General features: G+C 55.8%; 2 long non-coding RNA genes across 7 annotated transcripts; one reads left to right on the forward strand and one right to left on the reverse strand.

Annotated features, from left to right (window-relative positions):
- The first annotated feature begins 1,744 nt into the window (after nucleotides 1-1,744).
- LOC309865388 lies at nucleotides 1,745-10,975 on the forward strand. 2 transcript variants are annotated; one of them, XR_014312058.1, is made up of 6 exons: nucleotides 1,745-1,869; nucleotides 4,239-4,367; nucleotides 4,485-4,658; nucleotides 5,251-5,513; nucleotides 8,910-10,652; nucleotides 10,714-10,975. It is a non-coding gene; the product is annotated as an uncharacterized lncRNA (long non-coding RNA). The 2 variants fall into 2 exon arrangements; XR_014312059.1 differs by lacking the exon at nucleotides 4,239-4,367.
- On the reverse strand, nucleotides 7,152-13,107 carry LOC309865387. Of its 5 annotated transcripts, XR_014312054.1 has the most exons (5): nucleotides 12,897-13,107; nucleotides 9,786-9,917; nucleotides 9,143-9,217; nucleotides 8,734-8,841; nucleotides 7,176-7,875 (listed from the first exon to the last, which is right to left on the reverse strand). It is a non-coding gene; the product is annotated as an uncharacterized lncRNA (long non-coding RNA). The 5 variants fall into 5 exon arrangements; XR_014312055.1 differs by lacking the exon at nucleotides 9,143-9,217 and having other exon boundaries at nucleotides 7,177-7,875; XR_014312056.1 differs by lacking the exons at nucleotides 7,176-7,875; nucleotides 9,143-9,217 and adding an exon at nucleotides 7,891-7,992.
- Nucleotides 13,108-13,170: the final 63 nt, after the last annotated feature.

Genomic DNA, 13,170 nt, shown 5'->3' on the forward strand with positions numbered 1-13,170 from the left:
GGGGAAGCGTGACCAGGGAGACCAAGCTTGAGCCTGGGCTCCAAGGCCCTGGGGCAGTCTCTCCAGACCTCACTTACAAAGCACACACTGGAAGGTGAGGTGGCTGAGAATTTCAAGGTGAGGACACAGCATGAGAAGCCCGACACCCCAGCACCACAGTGCCTGGCTCCTCATCGTCCTAAGCAGAGGGTGGTGTCTGTCCTGGCCAAGTGCCCAGGAGGTTCACTGCCTTCCACGTGAGGGGAGTAGCTAGTCCCAGGAGCCTGTGCATTTGTCATGTTACTAAGTCCAGATGAATCGCGGTGCACCAAGGTGTACCCTTTGTTGCAGTGCCGAGAACCAGGGGCATGGCTCCCCGTGAGCTGTGATCCCGCACAGCGAACACTCCGGGCTATGTTCACGGTCCCCCCACCCTGATTTTTCGTCTGGGACAGCCTCTCGCGGTGTAACTATCAAGAGGAATTTGACTTTTCCACTTTCCACTTTCGTGGCTCTATTTCTGTAGCATGTGTGTTCAAGTTGGTCTGGACAGTCCCGGAGGCCCAGTGACTGGGGGGTGTGCAGGGTCTGATTTCCGTCCATTTGACCAGGTGTTCCATAGGTGGGCCGGCCCGAATCAACCGGTCGCAGGTGACCAGCTGGGAGCATGCGTGTCGCGGTGGTCAGGGGCCTCTGTACACACTGCTGGGTTTACCGAAGGGACACCCACAGGGCAGAAGAGGGGCAACAGTGTTCCGCCGAAGGTTTACATCGTACCTATCAGCATTTCCCCCAGTTTCGGGTCTTCCCCGTTCCTATTCCGAAATTCAACTGTATTTTCCTCTTTTACAAAGAAAAGCATCCACCTCGTCCTAAGGTGAGTCAGGCACGTCGGTGCAATGGGTTGCTCCGCGGAAGCGGCAGCGAGCGGTTCTGTGGGACCTGGTGGGGGAGAGCGGTCGGGTGCAGGCCCTGGGAGGCCAGTGCAGACCCCCGCACCCCCGGGCCTCCCGTCCCTCCGGTTGCGGGACCGTCAGGCCGAGCCCATCAGGACGTTAGGCCAGGTAACCCTATTCCCAGCTGTACGAGCCTGCAGGAATAGAATTCGTCTCCCCGTCTTTCTCCCCCGGGCCAGTTCGCCTCCTTTTCGCCTCCGCTGCTCGCGCACTAGCCGGCAGGATCCACAGGTGGAGGGCCCAGCGCGCCCCGGTTCGCCCGGCAACAGTGACGTCATGACTGCGCCGCCGAGAATTGGCTGCCCGAGCCTCCGGGGGCGGAGAAGAGGCGGCAGCATCCGCACCCACTGTTTGCCCGGCAACAGTGACGTCATGACTGCGCCGCCGAGAATTGGCTGCCCGAGCCTCCGGGGGCGGAGAAGAGGCGGCAGCATCCGCACCCACTGTTTGCCCGGCAACAGTGACGTCATGACTGCGCCGCCGGGAATTGGCTGCGGGAGCCTCCGGGGGCGGAGAAGAGGCGGCAGCATCCGCACCCACTGTTTGCCCGGCAACAGTGACGTCATGACTGCGCCGCCGAGAATTGGCTGCCGGAGCCTCCGGGGGCGGAGAAGAGGCGGCAGCTTCCGCACCACTGTTTGCCCGGCAACAGTGACGTCATGACTGCGCCGCCGAGAATTGGCTGTGGGAGCCTCCGGGGGCGGAGAAGAAGCGGCAGCATCCGCACCCACTGTTTGCCCGGCAACAGTGACGTCATGACTGCGCCGCCGGGAATTGGCTGCGGGAGCCTCCGGGGGCGGAGAAGAGGCGGCAGCATCCGCAGGCGGAGGCCGGAGCGCGCCCGGGGTTTGCCAGGCAACCGTGACATCACGTCCCCCAGCTGAGAACCGGCTGCCGAGCCTCCTCGGGCGGAGGAGAAGCGGCGCATCCGCAGGTGAGAGCCGCGCGGGTCCGGTCCGGGTCGGCACCCCCTCCCGGGCTCCCCGCCGCGGCTCGGCCAGGACGCCGCGCACCCACTGGGCAGCACCCCTACCCCGGGCCCGCCGGTGTCCACGGGACTGCCCGACGCGGCGGAACGTTTTGGAGCCGGGCAGCGGCTGTCCTGTCCTGTCGCCGCCTGGCAGTTACAGCCTTTCCCGGCAGAGAACACTGCGTGGGGGTCCGTCGTCCTCTTGCCGCTCTGGCCGGGAGTCCCGGTCCGGCACCTGGACGACCCTGCGTCCACACCCGGACGGGGCATAGAAGCTTGCACCTGAGTGTCCGATGCAAATTCCAGCCTCGGTTTCTCTAACTGTGGCCTGGGGTCTGTCTCCCCACCCCCACCCCGTGGGCTTGACGTGCGCAGTAACGGAGACCCGGGGCACGTGGTGCTCGGCCGTGCGGGTCCTGCCTCTGCACCCTTTGGGACCATCCCAGCGGCCGCTGTGCACAAAAAGTGGGGCCTGGGGGCAGGACTTTGTCTCCCAGGCGGGTAGTAATAGAGGAACTGTGCTGGAGGAGCGAGGGGCGGAGGGCACCCCAGCCTCCGTGCTCTCCCTGTGGGCAGCTTCCTGCACTCTAGCCCCAGAGGTCAGTACTTCCACCTGAACTTGATCTAGATCACGCCAATCTGCTGACTCGGACATCAGTGGTTCTGAACTCTGGATCAAGGGTCTGTGTGCTGATGAGGCCCTTCAGGGTCCAGGCTGGCCTGGGGTGGGGGGTGGCTGTCTTGAATGGACAGGGAGTGGCTTTGCTGCTTTTCAGGACCAGACACAAAGGTAGATCACTGGGGCCAGTGTCCCCTCCCTCCCCTCGCTGCTCCCTTCTCTCCCTGTTACTAGCTGGACTCCTAGATCCGGGAAAAGTGTCCATCCTGTGCACCATCCACCCTCCTGCTCCCCTAAGGAGACAGGTCTCTGCCTCTAGGCCAAGGTGTACATGGGGACAGTGAACAAGCCTGGGGACCACTCAGGGATCCTTTGAGTGCAAATTAGGAAGCTGAAGTCCACATTTTAAAACCTGAACCAAGCCAGGGGCACCTCTGACTCTTCCATTTCGGTTCAGGTCCTGGTCTCAGGGTCCTGAAATCAGCCCCGTGTTGGGCTCTGCCCTGAGTGGGGCTTTGTCCCGAGATTTTCTCTCTCCCTTTCTCCGTCTGATCCTCCCCACCCCTTCTCTCTCAAATAAATGAGTCCATCTTTAAAAAAATTAAATTAAAAAAAAAATTAAAATTAAAACTTGAGCCAAATCAAATTGAACTAAACTGAGTCCTTTCGTTGAACCTTTTTTTGAACATAGTAATAACTTTATTTTCAAAGAAATGTGGAATGTTTAGTTTCTAAACCTGAAAAATGTTTATTTTTGTGTATTTGTTTTCCTTCTTCCCTATTTAAAAATGTAAATTCAGTTAATTAACATATAATGTATTATTAGTTTGAATGAACCTTTTGACAGCCGTTCTGACTGACCAGGGGCTTGGTTCCCATTTGCGGTTGATTCTCAGCAGCAGGGGAAATGGTCTTACCCCATGAAGAAGGCAAACGTACTTACGGTTTTACCCCAGAAAAACTACTGTGGGTGTCTGTGTGTTGGGGGGGCAACTATGTTAATATGTTTGTAAGATTTTTTTTTTTAAAGATTTATTTATTTATTTGACAGACAGAGATCCCAAGTAGGCAGAGAGGCAGGCAGAGGGAGAGGGGGAAGCAGGCTCCCTGCTGAGCAGAGAGCCTGATGTGGGGCTCGATCCCAGGACCCTGGGACCATGACCTGAGCCGAAAGCAGAGGCTTTAACCCACTGAGCCACCCAGGTGCTCCTGTTTGTAAGATTTTTAATGTGCTTCTTGAAGCTGTTGATTCAGTTACTGACTTGCTGGCACCCCAGAAGCCTAAGCAGCTCAGTTAGCCCGCTGCTGTCATGCCCTCTGATGATGGAGCAGGAGGCTGGCTGAGAACAAAGCAAAAGCTGGCACCTTGCACCCCCTCTCCACCCGCTCCCCTCAGTAATATGTGTAGCATTCCTCAGGCACCCCTGACCGCCCTAAACGAGAAACAAAGAGTTAACTTGCAGAAATCACAATCCTGCAAGACGGGAGTCTCCAACTATCTTGATGTTAATAGCTTGCTAAAAGACAATGGTGGGCTCCCGGCACCTTGTAGGCCCTGTTTAGCATATGAAAGCTCGGTTGAAACCTCCCTTCCCCTCACCTTCCCCCAACCGCAGGGTAAGTAACCTGCCACCCCTCACAACCTGGGGCAGCAGCTCTTCCTGCCCACAGGTCCTGTCCGCGTGCTTTAATAAACCACCATTTTGCGCCAAAGATGTCTCAAGAATTCTTGCTTGGGTTAGACCTCAGCCCACCGAACCTCACCTGGGTTCTAGAACTTCATCACCTCCACCGGGATCCGGCTTCTTCAGAAGCCAGTAAGAGCTGACGGGGACTGGCGAGTGTGGAATTGAATGTGGATGTGTGTGTCTGGGGGGTGGGTAGGGGGATGTGGACGCAATAGCTTTGGGTTGCTATGGCTCTACTTTTTAAAAAATGGTCTTTTTTTTTTTTTTTTAAGAAACAAACCAGCAGGACCGGCTTCTGGGGGGAAATGCTCGATTTTGGACGGGGCCGCAGGCTTGCCTGGTCACCGGCGCCATCTACTGGTCACTCTGACGTACTGCTCCGACGATGGACCGTGGCCGGCGCAGGGTCCCCCGACCTGCCTGAAGATCAGCCGTCGGGGCGGCAGGTGAGAGCGCGCAGAGGCCGTCCGTGAGGTTTGCCCACGGCTTACACTTACTGGCCTGTTGACCCACCGATGAAGTCTTGTTCGAGGACCCTCTGCTGTGTAGCATCTGAATCAAGTACCAGTCGGGGGAGGAAATACTGTTTTGCCCTCATGTGGTTTTTAACGTCCTCAAAACAGCTTTCCATGGTTGTCCCTGTCCCTTACAGTAATGTGCCATCAATAAGTGGATCCCATAGTAGTACTAGAAGGAGGATACTGAGGCCAGTGGAGCTGAGAGGAGCCCAAGGTGGGCCAGACCCAGCCGCCCAGGCTGCAGGTGCAGACGCGCCTTCTGCCAGGCATGCGAGCTGGGCGGGGCAGAGGGGCGCAGGCTTGCTTTATTCATGACCTAGTGGTTCCCTGGCCTTCCTCTAGCATTTCTATACCTTTTGTTGTGGTTTCTATACCTTCTTATTTCTTGCCCCAGCTTGAACTCTGTTTGGAGATGTGATTTTTAGCAACAAAGCTAAATTTATGCACAATTCATTTCTGTTATTAATTGAACATATATTTTTTCAAATTTTTATAAAGATTTTATTTATTTATTTGACAGACAGAGAGGCAGGCAGAGAGAGAAGAGGAAGCAGGCTCCCCGCCGAGCAGAGAGCCCAATGCGGGGCTCGATCTCAGGACCCTGGGATCATGACCTGAACCGAAGGCAGAGGCTTAACCCACTGAGCCACCCAGGTACCCCAATTGAACATATTTTAAAGATTTTATTTATTTGAGAGAGAGAGAGACTGCGCGAGCACATGAATGAGCACAAGCAGTGGGGAGGGGCAGAGGGAGAAGCAGACTCCACACATGGGAAATGAGGTATGTATAAGGTTATTCAAACAGATTTTAAAAAATTTTTTTATTATTTATTTATTTATTTGACAGAGAGAGAGAGAGAAAGCACAAGTAGGCAGAGAGGCAGGCAGAGGTGTGTGGGGGGGGAAGCAGGCTTCCTGCTGAGCAGAGAGCCTGATGCAGGGCTCGATCCCAGGACCCTGAGATCATGACCTGAGCCGAAGGCAGTGGCTTAAACCACTGAGCCACCCAGACACTCCTCAAACAGATTTTTTAAAAAAATTATTTATTCAGGGACGCCTGGGTGGCTCAGTTGGTTAAACAGCTGCCTTCGGCTCAGGTCATGATCCCAGCGTCTTGGGATAGAGTCCCACATCGGGCTCCTAGCTCAGCCGGGAGCCTGCTTCTCCCTCTGCCTCTGCCTGCCATTCTGTCTGCCTGTGCTCGCTCTCTCCCCCTCTCTCTCTCTGATAAATAAATAAAATTAAAAAAAAAATTATTTATTCATTTGTCAGAGAGAGAAAGCACAAACAGGGAGAGCCGGCGAGCAAGAAGCAGACTCCCCGCTGAGCCGGGAGCCTGAGGTAGGACTCATCCCAGACCCTGAGATCATGATCTGAGCTGAAGGCATACACTCAACCAACTGAGCTGCCCAGGTGCCCCTGAAATGATTCAATGCAGTGTGTTTGTAACTGCAGATTACAAACGTCTTAGGGTCTATTGAACGAGGACTGATTAGGTAAACTATGAGACCCCCCACGCAGTGGAGACTGTATTTAAGTCATCCCTGTCCCCCACATGGGGCTCGAATTCATGACCCTGAGACCAAGGGTCACTGGTTCCTCCTACCGAGCCAGCGAGGGGCCCCTGGGCCATCTCTTCTGGGTCCACTGTGAAGCGTCTGAGCTGAGACGTGCCCAGGGTGAAGTTAGGGGCCTGCCGGCAGCTGCCTGTTTCTGAGAGCCTCCGTGGGCCAGCGACTCTCACATGCTGACTGGTCGGTCAGTCCCTATGACACCAGCAGGAGGGACACAGTATCGTCCCCACTCTAAGAATGAGGAAGGCGAGGGTTACAGAAGGGCCAAGCAGTGTTGTGCGAATCTCGGAGAGGTGGCTTCTGGGGAACTTGCTGGCCAGTTTGGACCTGGGTGCAGGAGCCGTGCCCGGACAGAAAAGATCTGAGAGTCCAGGCGTAGCACTCGGAGAGGAGGCTCACGGCCTCCTTGAGCTTCTGCTTCCCACACTGGGGCGTTCCGAGTGGCACCCGGCAGAGGATGGGGCGAAGTATGCATCCTGCGCTGGGAAATTGGGAAAACCCCAGGATTCTCTTTGTAAGTCGACCACACATGCAGTGAGTGCCTGCTCCCTTCGTCCCCTGACACAAAGACCCTTCCTCTCTCGGAGGCCGGGATCATCGTTTGTCTTCTGTCTACTTCTCTACCAGAATAAAATTTTAAGCACTAGCAGTTGTCAGTGTCTCAGGCTCACCGAGCACTCTAGCTTGTCTGAGCCTCATACCCACGTCCCGGAGCGAGTGAGCGACAGGTGACAGGGCATCTCGGGAAGGCCTAGGGGATGGCACACACACAGCAGACCAGCAAGGGGTCCTCAGGCTTGGAAACTGTTGAGATGACCCGCACTGTGCAGTGAAAACTGATTTTTTTTTTTTTTTTAAAGATTTTATTTATTTGTCAGATAGAGAGGGAGAGAGAACGAGCACAGGCAGACAGAATGGCAGGCAGCGGCAGAGGGAGAAGCAGGCTCCCTGCTGAGCAAGGAGCCCGATGTGGGACTCGATCCCAGGACGCTGGGATCATGACCTGAGCCGAAGGCAGCTGCTTAACCAACTGAGCCACCCAGGCATCCCTGAAAACTGATTCTTGAGTCAGAAGATGTTTTCGTTGCTTGGTCTCTCACGACGCTTCCAACCAGGTGGCAGGCCCTGTGCGGTGGCTCCGGGGAGGACACGAGAACCCCGCTCAGGGTCCCTGCTGCCACGGAGCTTAAGGCCCGGTCAGGGGGGCAGGTATTACCTACATGGTTCTAGAATTGAAAAGCAATGACCGCGGAGGTGAGTGCTTTGGAGGGTGAAGGCTGTGCTGGGAGAGCCTGGGGCTGGGTGGGGTGGGGTCTGTCGGGAGGGGAGAGGGGAGAAGAGGCAGGGGCAGTCCGGGCTGCCTGCTCCCACAGTGTGTGGGCAAGGCGCAGGGACGCCGTCTGCCGGGGCCGTGTCTGCCGGGGTGGCTGGAGCACCAGGAGCAGGAGGGAGGAGCAGAGGCCTGGGCTGCAGGCACGGGCGGTGTGACCTTGGGGGTGTCCTTCCACCTTTCTGAGGTGCAGCTTCCTCTTCCGAAAACGCATCACAGTCTTAGCAGACCCGGGGAGGCTGGGAAGGTTAAGACGGATGATGTGAGTGGCTCATAACTCACGCACTGGGAAGGTGTCTTGGGCCCGACGGAGGGTTACAGAGGCAGAAGGCGTCCGGAGGTGTGTATGAGTCATGCTGGCTTCCGGAGTTTCAGAGGGACGGGGAAGGAGGAGTTAAAACCTGCAGGTGTTGGTTTGCTCTAGATCGCTAGATCGAGACCTGCTCGCGCCTGTCCCAGGCTTTCCTCTCTGCTCAGATTAGGATTGTCCATTTGGGTCCCTGGACAGGGCAGGACCTGTCCAGGGACCCACCCACGGCAATAGGGTCACAGTTTTCCATACAGGCCATCACGAGGGATCCTGGCTGGTGTTTTTATGGCTTTTCCATGAGTAGAATCTCTAGTCTGTTGCCTCAGATTTGTTCACTTGACTCCCAAAACCTCCTTTGTAAATCTTTGCTCGTGTTTGTACACTCAGTTCCACACACCCTATTCTGTAATTCCAAAACCCACAGTGCTCTGAAAATCAAAAACGTTGTTTCGGACTCGTGTGGTGGCAAGACCAGATGTGAAGGTATTCACGGTCTTTGCTAACTGCACCTAATGTCAATAATCATGTATTTCAGGGCGCCTGGGCGACAGTCAGGCGAGTGACTGACTCTTGGTTTTGGCTCCTGTCTCGAGCTCAGGGTCCTGAGGTTGAGCCCCTCATGGGGCTCCAGACTCCGGGAAGGATCTGCTTGAGGTTGTCTCCCCCTCTCTCTCCCCCCTCTCTGCCCCCTTCCACTCATGCTCTCTCTCAAATGAATGAATGAGCTTTAAAAAAAAATCCTGTATTTTATCGCAGAAATGTGACTCTGTCCTTACAGATGTCATACCTGTACACACACGTCAGAGTGGAGTTCTCAGCATTCCGTGGTTTCTATTAGAAAAATGTGGTGATGTGTCTTTTTTCTCTGAGGATTTGGCGAGCACGCTGGTGTGGTCTGAATAAGTGAAAAATCATAATCAGTTTTTTCTTTTTTTTTAAAGAAAGATTGTTTTTATTTGACAGAGAGAGAGAACGCACGTGCACAAAAGCCAGGAGTGGGGCAGAGGGACAGGGGGAAGCAGGCTTCTCGCTGAGCAGGGAGCCTGATGCAGGACTCCATCCCAGGACCCTGGGATCACGACCTGAGCCGAAGGTCAGCGCCTTACTGACTGAGGTCCCAGGTACCCTCACTGTCACTCCTTGAACTGGACATAGGGAGAGAGAAATCTGTTGCAGCCAAATGCACAAGCACAGACCTTGCAAACACGACCTCCAAGTGCACACATGCCTGATGGCCCGTAGGGTCTGTGGACTGGCGCCACTGTTCATACCTGCTCGAGACTTCGTTATGGGTATTTAACTAAACATAAGATGCGTTGGTTTTGAAATCTTAAAAATCCGATCCTCCTGTAGTTCCAGGAATAGAAACATTCACTACATTTGTCTGTGAGAACTGACCCCTTTCTCACTTTGTTGCCCTGGCCTCCCTTGCTCTTCAGGAGGGACGGACAAGCTCTTTTCCTTTCTTTTGTGTCGGTCAGCCTAGCATTTCGGGACAGTGTTTGCTTCCTTACCACAGATGGCCTCCCTTATAGAGAAGTCAGTCATAGAGGCGCCGACTCTGAAATCCGGCGATGGAGACGGTGCTGACCCTGACCCCCAGCATCGGGTGGGAGGGCCGGAACTGACCCGAGGCTCCTGCATCTCCCTGAGGTTTCTGATCGCACCGTGGGTTTCCCTGTGCGTGCCAGGGAAGGTACGCTAGGGGTGACAGTCACTCTGCCGGCTCCTCTTCCCAGCACAAAGCCCCAAGGCGGGCCCAGTTGAGAGCGCACAACAGGACTAGAGCTGGGCACGGGGAGCAGTTGTGAGCATTTGCCGAAGAACGGTTTCCCTTACCCCCGGACCCCTCCTGGAAGTGCGGCAGCAAGGGTTCCAGCCCTCAGGAGGCCAAGTTGAGGCATGGCTTGTGATGAACTCCATGTCTGAAGTTGAGGCGTTTGTCCCGTAGAGTTTTCTCCACTGCACAAGCTGTGCAGGACAGAAGACAGCCCTTGAAGATGCGACTCTCACCTGAATACGCCCCCCACCACAGACCACTCCCCACTAATTTGGATGGGAAGCCCCGGGATGCTCCTTGAGCTCTGACAATGCCTCAGGGTTGGGTCAGGGAAGGTCCTTCAGATTCAGTCTCGGAATACAGGGGAAGAATTTGGAAACGGACTAAGAGGCTTGAGTTCAAATATTGGCTCAGTCAGTTTCAGAGCTGGGTGACCTCTAATTTATACTTAGTTTCCCCAGATCACAGCTCACCGGTCTCCAAACTAAGGACCTCCTATCTACTTTGCTTGGCTGGGTAAGAATGATGTGAGCTGCCCTTTGAAAGCACCCAGCACCCAGCACCCAGCACAGCATCCTTAGTTCAGCTACCTTGGTTCATGTTACCAGGGCACGTGGGGAGTTCTGGGCTCTCCTCTCTACATGTTCGGCAGAAGACAGGAAAGGCAGAAGAAGGTTGGGAGATAAAAGGAACAGGAAGACGGGTCCTGTTCTCAGGGAACCCGAGCAGGAATGCTACCATCTCTGAAACGTATCCCAAACTGTAAAAGGTTGTGTCACCAAAGGCACAAGGACTAGGGGGTGGCATGGAGCGGGGCCTTCCCAGAGGAGAGCGTTTGCTGCTCGGTGTGGAAGGCGAAGGAATGGACTGGCCCTGGGAGTGCGGGGTTGGGGTACTGATGAGGAAGACGTCAGCGAGTCCCAAGGGTTGAGGGCCCGGGTCTGGGAACGGACAAGGGACGAGGGCCCGGGTCTGGGAACGGACAAGGGACGAGGGCCTGGGTCTGGGAACGGACACTGGAGGAGGGAACCGTGTCAGAGGAGGAAATGGCAGCTGTCGAGCAGCTTCAGACTGCTTAGGACAGTTAAAAAGAAAAGGTAAATGATTAGAAAGGTAACACTTGTAAAACATCTGAGCAAAAGCCAACTACCACCACCACCAGGAAGGAGGCCAGTAATTCACGGCCCGCGGGGCGATTACTGTTACTCTGACGCATTGTCTCCCAGCTTTAAAACCTATATATACCACAGTTGTACGCATTTTGTATTCTGCTTTTCCCTCCTCCAACTGTCGTATTTTCCCCTGGTCATGTCATTAGCTCCTCTCTTAACGCGTGTTTTCGTATCTCTTCCTTTGAATGGATACGTTCCAATGTATGAAACCAATACTCTGTGATTTGGATAGGACGGTGGTTTCCTTTTCTGCTTTAGCACTGCAGCACGGCCAGAAATACCACCAGGATGATACTCAATTTCACAGAACCACAGAGTCCTCTGCCGGGGGCATTGGATCCTCCCACCCCTCACTTCAGCATGGCCAAGCAGCCAGGACTTGGGGGAGGCCAGAGACGAGTGGCCAGAATGAAGATGAGACGGGACCTCGAGAACTCATTGGCAGGCTCATGAGAGGGCGTCTGTACGGAGCCTCCATACAGAAAGGCCATGCTGGGTCTGGGAAGGGCGTCCTCTGGGCCAGCAGCCAGGACCACACAGTAGCCCAGAGAGATGGTGTTCTCCAGGCCAGACAGACGAACGAGCCCCAGACTGGGTGCAGGCAGGAAACAGCTTCTTTTCAGAGCAGTCTGGGAAATCTCTCACCCTGGTGCTGAGAACTTTATTTTCCTTGGCACACACATCTTTTGGTCCTGCCTAGGGGACAGTCGGCCACTCCGAGGAGGGCGGCTGTTGCTTCGAGTGGTTAGAAATCCTGCCCTAGTCTCTTCTGCCCATTTGCTAGCTCAGTGGGTCTCAACCACTCCCTCGGGAATGTTTTTAAAAAGCTGTGAGCTCTTCTTGTGTAATTACAGAGATGAGGGGAGCCAGTGTTGCCATCGAGGAGAAGAAATTCTTCTGAGCATAGCCTGCACAGTGAATCGTCCCCCATCCAGAATTTCAAGTGTCCCCTAGGGCCTTCATGTAGGTGAAAACCTGTGTTTAATTATCTGAGCCTAGAAATTAATACTGTTTGAAAGATGGTATTAATATACAATGAACTTTCTAGGAATGCAATTACAGTTCGGTGTAAATTTAGGGAAGAATGACTTGGCTACCAAGAGTTGTTCAACATTTTGTGACATCACATAACGGACGGCAGCGCGCCGCAGGTGCTGGGCACAGGTGCCCAGCACCTGCAGAGTTGCACACCTGTGAGTCTGCCTCCTTCCTGATTACGATCTCCAGCGTAGTCAGGGCTCAACACCCACAGGGTAGAATGAGGCTCAGGTTATTGTAGTACAAATTTTTGCTTTCCATTGCCCCCTTATGGCACAGGTAGGGAATCATGTTGACCTTTAGTAGTTCCGTGCGTAGCTAGGTTGTATCATTTATGAATTTCAATTCAGGATTCACTGGGAAGGCTGAAGGCCGAGACCCTCACTCCCATCAGCCTCACGCTATCCGCCCTTCCCCACGTCTTTGGCGACCAGCCCGAGGTGAGCTCCCCCCCCCCAAGGAGTCCCCTGTCGCCCTAGCAGCCCAGACGCACTCCATGAACACACACACACACACACACACGCCCTTCCCTCCCATGAACACACACGCCCGCACGGCCTCGCCACCGCACAAAGGCCAGGAGCCCGCGGGAGCTGTCCAGAGGCCTGCACGTCCCGCAGGCTCCGGGCTCCGGCCCCCCACTACCCAGAAACCCTGACAGGCCCGGCCGGAGTGGAGAAAGACATGGTCGGCTCCAGCCCGCCGCAGGCTCCTTTGTCTCCCTTCGCCCTTCTACTACGTCCATTTCTCTGCCCACGCTCCCCTCCCCGGCTCCCGCCCGCGGTCCTCCCCCGAGCTGCCCGCCCAGGGCAGCTAGGCAGAGCGGCTGGGCCGCGGGAGGCGCTCGAGGCGCCCGGCCTTCACCCGCCTCCTCCGCCCTTCGCGGTCTGACCTCAGCTTCTCTCCCTCCCACCTGCCTCGCTCCCCTCGTGGCCCCGGCCCCCGCCTCCCTGCTCTCACCCCGGTCCGCAGCGGCCTCCCCGTGCAGCCGTCCTTCTCCACCTGCAGCCCCGCGTCCCGGCCCCGCGCCCGCTCCTCCGCCTTCGGCTCGGGCCCCTCGCCCCCACCCGGCTCCGGTGCGCGCCCCAGCCTGCCCCCCTGCCCGCCGCCGCCACCCCCCCCCCCGCCGCCGCCGTGGGCGGTCCAGGGCGGGGCCGGGATCGGGGCGGCTCCCGGGGTTCGGCTTGTGGGAGGCGCCCTCGCCTCGGTCCCCCCTCCCCCCGCCCTGTCTTCT

The sequence above is a fragment of the Mustela nivalis genome (genome assembly GCF_964662115.1).
Source record: "Mustela nivalis genome assembly, chromosome: 5".
Classification (NCBI taxonomy): domain Eukaryota; kingdom Metazoa; phylum Chordata; class Mammalia; order Carnivora; family Mustelidae; genus Mustela; species Mustela nivalis.